The sequence below is a fragment of the Myotis yumanensis genome, unplaced genomic scaffold (genome assembly GCF_028538775.1).
Source record: "Myotis yumanensis isolate MYYU_CA2020_CCGP unplaced genomic scaffold, mMyoYum1.0.hap1 SCAF_16, whole genome shotgun sequence".
Classification (NCBI taxonomy): domain Eukaryota; kingdom Metazoa; phylum Chordata; class Mammalia; order Chiroptera; family Vespertilionidae; genus Myotis; species Myotis yumanensis.
This window is the reverse complement of record NW_027223767.1, coordinates 21,344,348-21,350,972: the sequence shown is the minus strand read 5'-3', so window position 1 is coordinate 21,350,972 and position 6,625 is coordinate 21,344,348. Positions and strand designations below refer to the sequence as shown.

General features: G+C 49.6%; 1 pseudogene; it reads right to left on the bottom strand.

Moving 5' to 3' along the window:
- Positions 1–2,110: 2,110 nt before the first annotated feature.
- LOC138995001 (profilin-1 pseudogene) lies at positions 2,111–2,581 on the bottom strand (annotated as a pseudogene).
- Between the last annotated feature and the right edge of the window lie 4,044 nt (positions 2,582–6,625).

Genomic DNA, 6,625 nt, shown 5'->3' with positions numbered 1-6,625 from the left:
TAATTTCTCTAGATGAAATAAGGCAGGGGGGCCCTGCGGGAGCTCCCTGTGGCTGACACGGCTCGGGGGTGACAATGAGAGTAGCATCAGGCAGTGTCTTTTAGTCAGGCCCCCCTCCAGTGCCAGGCCGCTGTGATGGTTGGTCTGGACACCTGGGTTTTCTAGGTGCCACAGAGAACATTCACTCAGGCAACGTGGATACAACAATGGGCAATAGTCCTTGTCAGAAATTAGCTCATGGTCGTCATGAATGGCCTTATGTCTCCCCACACACCCACCCACACACCTTCATTCCGTCTCCCATGGCGACTTCTGATGAGCCTTCCAGCCTCAGGGCCCTTGATGCCTGGGTAGAGGTGCGTGTTGACTGGCACATGTAGTCTGGTCCCTCTGGAAAGATCTGTTTTGATTTATTTCAAGTTTGATTCTCTACTGGGAGTTAACACAGTGGTGTTTGGAACTTTGAGGCAGTCCCTTATGGGTATGGTTACTGTGTGTCAGTCTCTGAAAACCAGACAGTCTGGCTGTCCTGACGAAGTGGCATTTGGCAGCCCGAGGTTCTGTTGCCACGGCCAGGATGGCTCTTTGGGAAGACCAGCTGCCACTTTCACCACTAAATGTCTTCCCTGAATGACATCTGCTGTGACCTCTTCTTTTCCTCTCTTCCTCCTTATTCTACCACCCCAATTACCCTCCCCTCGACTCATTCCCTGTCCCCACTGTCACCCACCAGCCCAGACCCCTTCCCTTCTCAGACTATTCCAACTAACCTAACTTGTCTTATATGTTCTAGTCTCCCTCTGCTAGTAAATCTTTACCCATAGTGATCTTTTAAAAATGCAAATCTCATTTTGTCACTTTTCTACTTAAAAACCTCCAATGGTTCCCTTGGCATAACATCTGTGTTTGTGATCTGGTGCCACCTCCCTCATACTCGTTCCCCATTCCATGCAAGACAGTATGCCCACCACCACCCCCATAGAACCCTGGCACCTGCTACTGTCCTTGCCTAGAAGGCCCCAATCCCATGCCCACCTAACCTACCAACGTGCTAGAGTAATTCCTTCCTATACATCCTTTTTAAAAAATTTATATTTTATTGATTTTTTACAGAGAGGAAGGGAGAGGGATAGAGAGTTAAAAACATCAATGAGAGAGAAACATCGATCAGCTGCCTCCTACACAACCCCTACTGGGTACATGCCCTTGATCGGAATTGAACCTGGGACCCTTCAGACTGCAGGCCGGTACTCTACCCACTGAGCCAAACCAGTTAGGGCCTATACATCCTTTTGACTCCCCTTAGGTACCCCCTCCTCCAGGCAGCCCATTTCCCACCCGGAGCACACACTGTCACAGAGCCCTGTGCTTCCCCCGTTGGAGGATCAGACTTCTAGTTCTCTGACGGAGAATATGCCTTGCCTTATCTAGCAGTGACTTAAGTGCCAGGAATAACTGTCAGATGACTGAGAAAGCAACATTTTAAGGCAGCAAGCCTTCTCCACTCTAGGTTGAACAACTCTGCTTCTTCAATTTCCTCCCCATTGGTGGGATTTCCAGATTCTCCCCGTGGTGGCCTTCCTGAGCATTCTGCAAGACAGCACGTGAGTATAACCTGGCTTGTCCAAATGGGGCACAGGCCCCATGAATGAAGCCATAATTGGGCTAGAAAGGGCACTTCCACTGCCTTGCTGGCTCCTGTTGTGTTGTTCCTGAAAGCCCCAAGTTCTCACCTCACATTCTGCTCCTGCCTGGCTCCATTTCCACCATCTGGCCCACGTACAGGTGGTTGTGGACCCACTTTTAGGCCCATTCAACTATCCCCTCTATATAATGTCACCTTGTTAGATTCAGCCCATCTGTGTCACTTAGCAATCTCTGTTTGCAAGGAAAAGAAACAAATTCTGGCTGTATTTTTTTAGTGGAAACTTTTTTATTCAGAAAAAAAAAAGTTTTCCAACCACACACAGGTGGGGTATTGGCTAGGGAGAGGTGTCTGCCTATCCAGCCCTGGCCCTCAGCCCCTGTGCTTTGGGAAGTAATAAGGGGTGTGGGGTAATGGCCCCCCAAATAAACATGGTGTATGTATGTGTATGGAAAGGAGAGGGGTTCAGAAGCAGTGTGGGGAGGGGCAAGGGAGTTGGGAAGGGAAAGGCGGGGTCAGTACTGGGAACTGGAGGTGGGAGATCATTGCATAACATTTCTTGTTGATCATACCACCATGGACACCTTTTTTGCCCATCAGCAGGACTAGCATCTTGGCAGTCATGGTAATAATGATGGTGAAGGTGGGGGGTCCACAGATGCTCTTGGTATGAAGAATATACATGATACATTCCCCATCCTACAGCAGTGAGTCCCAGATCACAGGTCATTTCTGATCCCCAACTGTCAGCCCATTCAGAAAAAACACTTGACCGGTCTTTGCCAGCTAGAACCACAACCTCAGCTGGCGTGATGTTGATGGTTTTCCAGGGGATGGCAGCCCAGAAAGAGGGCGAGTCCTGATGGCCCACATGGCCGCATCCTGACAGGTCCCATCTGCCATGAGGTTGTTGAGGTCGGCGTTCCACCAGGCCATGGCACTACTGCTGGGGCCATGGGCTGGGCTCAGGCCGCCTCGGGCTGGCAGGCGGGGGGGTGGTGGAGAGCTTGGAACGTGTGCTGCCGCCTGGATCGTGGCTCTGCTGACTGTGCAGCAGCCCTCACGTTGCCTCTTCCTCTTTTTAAAAATAATTTGTTTGGAGGCTCTGGAAGTGTAATTAACAAAATAGTGCTGAACAGCCAGGTCACGATTAGGGCAAAGAAGCAAGACACTTCGGAAATCCAGGTAGCAGGAACCATCAGACACACTTTACAGGACATTGCTGTCGGGAGAAGCCAGCTGTAACCCTGTTCTGTCACTGTCAAGATTCTGGTTCCCAGGAAGCAGAGGCTGGCTGGCCTGGCCGGGCCACATGCCCACCCCTTGGCAAGGAGGGAGGCACCTGGATTCTTCCAAGGCTGCACTCAGTGGGGAAGGCAGAGCTAGATGTTGTCATCAGATGCTGAGTTGGTTGCTAGTCAGGGGAAAACACTGGATTCCATTCTGCTGTCCTTTTGTTATAACTTGCACAGATTCTAGAGATAAAGGAAGCCAGGGTGGGGAAGAGCCGGTGCGGCATGCAAAGGGTAACCTGGGGCCAGGCTCCAGCAGAGCATGTGACAGGTGATCCTGAAGGTAACCGGGCAGGCCTGGGGCACTATGGCTGAGGGTGGGGGGTCCAGAGCCGACCCCACCAAGGGGCAGGCTAGGACTTAAGGAGTGTTTGTGGGCTCAGTGCTCACCACCCTGCAGTTAACACCCAGGGACAGGCTTCAGAAGCAAGACAATTTCAATCTCCAGGGCCCGGGAGGTTTTCTGGCTTTCTGGTGACCAGGAGCCTTCGCTGCCTCCTTCTTCCTTCTCTCCTTGGGTCCTGCTCCTAATGAAAATTCTTAGACCCTGCCCGAGCTGCTCTTGTTTGCTCCCTGGTGGCCATGCCTGGTGTGACAGTGCTCTCTCGTCTCAAAAGAAAAAGTCCCTGCCCTAGCCCGTTTGGCCCAGTGAATAGAGCGTCCGACTGTGGACTGAAGGGTCCCGGGTTTGATTCTGGTCAAGGGCAAATGCCCAGGTTGCAGGCTTGATCCCCAGGAGAGGGCGTGCAGGAGCTGCCGATCAACGGTTCTCTCTCATCATTGATGTTTCTATATTTCTCACTTTCCCTTCCTCTCTGAAATAAGTAAAAATATATATATTTTTAAAAGCCCTAGTCAGTTTGGCTCAGTGGCTAGAGCATCAGCCTGTGGACTGACTGAAGGGTTCAATTCCAGACAAGGGCACATGCCTGGGTTGAGGGCTCGATCCCCAGAAGGGGGTGTGTAGGAGCAGCCGATCGAGGATTCTCTCTCATCGTTGATGGTTCTATCTCTCTCACTCTCTCCATTTCTCTCTGAAATAAATAAAAACATTTTTTTAAAATAAATAAATGGGAAACATATTGAAAAAAAAAAGTCCCCAACCTGCAGATAGAGATTTAGCTCTGCATCCTGAAAATGGCCCAGTAGATTAAGCAAGCATATTTTCCAAACAAAGAATTGTCAACAGAAGTTTTTCCCCCAATGGATTGATTGAAGTAATGTAATTACAAGTCCTATGAAAGCATGAACGATTATATCCTGCGAGCTACGTTCCATGTCAGTTACATTGAAAAGAGTAGAAGTGCATGGACACGAGGACGCTCCTCGGATGCGGCAAATGTCAGAGCACAGTGGCAGTGACCTCCGAGACTGGCCCTCCTGGCTCTGTGGGCCGTACGCTGGGGAGAAAGGCATACACTGTTGAAATGTCAGCCTGTCAACACAGCACATGCCCTTCTACCAGGAACTTCCGTATCAGCACGCGCATCCCATTTCCTGGGCTTCCTTGACCACGCAAGACCTCTCACCACCTTCAGACATGTCTGCCAGCATTTCTTCTCCAGATACCAGCAGCCTTTGATCCACCACCTGCCATTTGCAGCCCCCATGGAGTAGGCATTCCCAGAAGACAGGCTAGATGTCATTTGCAAAGAGATGAGGAGGAGGAGGAGGAGGAGGAGGAGGAGGAGGAGGAGGGGAGTTATTGTATTAAACACTTAATAACATTAACTCAGACCTGTGGACACCCCCATCTTATAGGGGCAGGCCCAGACACCCCACAGCTACAAGAGGCAGGGACCCCACGAACAACGAGTGGGGGGTAGGGCTGGGGAGGCTTCCTGGGAAATGGCTGCACCCACTGAACCAGTTTGTGCCAGAGGGTGGTGCCATTGGTTTCTAGTTGCAAGGCTATTTCACTCTTCCTGATTAGGACACGTAATCTGAGTACAGTGGTCACCATCCTCCTCACCTGCTGCAAGCTTTCCCTTGTGTCTTTAGCCCAGAGCCTCTACTTGGGCAGTGACCCTAGCCTGGCCATGCATTCCAGGTCCTTAGCTCTCCTTAGCCTTGAGGTGGGAGTGACATTTACCCTCATGAACAGTCATATCACTAGGGGTCTATTCTTCTCATTAGGACATATGGTCTTGATTACGCTGCTCTGGGGAGGTCATTGGATTATTATGGAAACCATGACTTTATTTTTAATTTTTTAAAAATATATTTTTATTGATTTCAGAGAGGAAGGGGAGGAAGAGGGAGATAGACACATCCATGATGAGAGAGAATCATTGATCGGCTGCCTTCTGCACACCCCCTACTGGGGGTTGAGCCCCAAACCCGGGCATGTGCCCTTGACTGGAATTGAACCCGGGACCCTTTAGTCTGCAGGCCGACGCTCTATCCACTGAGCCAAACCAGCTAGGGTGAAACCATGGCTTTAGGGCTGGATACTATAGGCAATACAGACAGAGGCGATATATGAAAGTGAAACAGACCCCGCCTGCGAGCTGTGCTCCTTTCCCTGACGGTGCTATCCACCCGAGTTAGGTGGTTAGTAAGCACGTTGCAGGTAAAGGGCATTCCCCTGTAAACTGCAAGGGCAATCATGCAATCCTGCGACTATGCCCAAGTGTTTTGTGCTGGTCTCAGCCTATTAATAACCCATGTTATTGGCTGGACCAGCCCTTGTGATTCTTATTATGATTGCAAGATGCACCTCAGCAATAACCATAAAGAAACTTTGAAAAAAAATCAAGGTTTATTATTTACAGGACCTGGAAATTACACAGCACACCTGGAGCCATGCAGCAAGGTCACAGGTAAAGAGAAAGTGCACAGGCCTGGGTTTCTGCTTTTATTAGGGTCAAAAGTGGGGGTCTGGGTTTTTGTTTGTTTGTTTTGTTTTTAATATATTTTTATTGATTTCAGAGAGGAAGGGAAAGGGAGAGAGAGACAGAAACATCCATGATGAGAGAAAATCATAGATTGGGTGCCTCCTGCACGCCCCCTACTGGGGATTGAGCTCGCAAGCTGGGCGTGTGCCCTTGACCACAATCTTACCCAGGACCTTCCAGTTCGCAGGCCAACGCTCTATCCACTGAACCAAACCAGCTCGGGCAAGGGGTCTGGGGTTTTTGCAGGCTCACTCTTTATTGGTGAATTTAAAAGTAAAAGCAGGAATTTAAAGTGAGAGTAGAGAAAATAGAAGAAAATAAGTGGCCTAGCTGGTCAGTTATTGAAATTAACCTGAGATCTCTAAAACAAAAGGAGCCACAATGTGGGGAAGTGGCCTGGCTCTTTGGGAAGGAAATCGACATACAAGTCCAGGGAGCACAGAAAGTCCCAAACAAGATGAACCCAGAGGCCCCACACCAAGACACGACATAAAGACTGTCAGCTGAGCCCTGGCCAGTTTGTACAGTGGTTAGAGTGTCAGCGCTTGGACTGAAGGGTCTCGGGTTCTATTCCCAGTCAAGGGCACATACTTGGGTTGCAGGTTTGATCCCTGGCCCTGCTCCAGGCTCATGCAGGAGACAACCAATCAATGTGTTTCTCTCACATCAGTATTTTTTTCTCTCTCTCCCATTCCCTCCCTTCCACTCTCGAAAAATGGAAAAAACATCTTGGATGAGGATTAAAAATTATTTTTAAAGACCATCAGCTGATTTCTCAACAGAAACTTTGT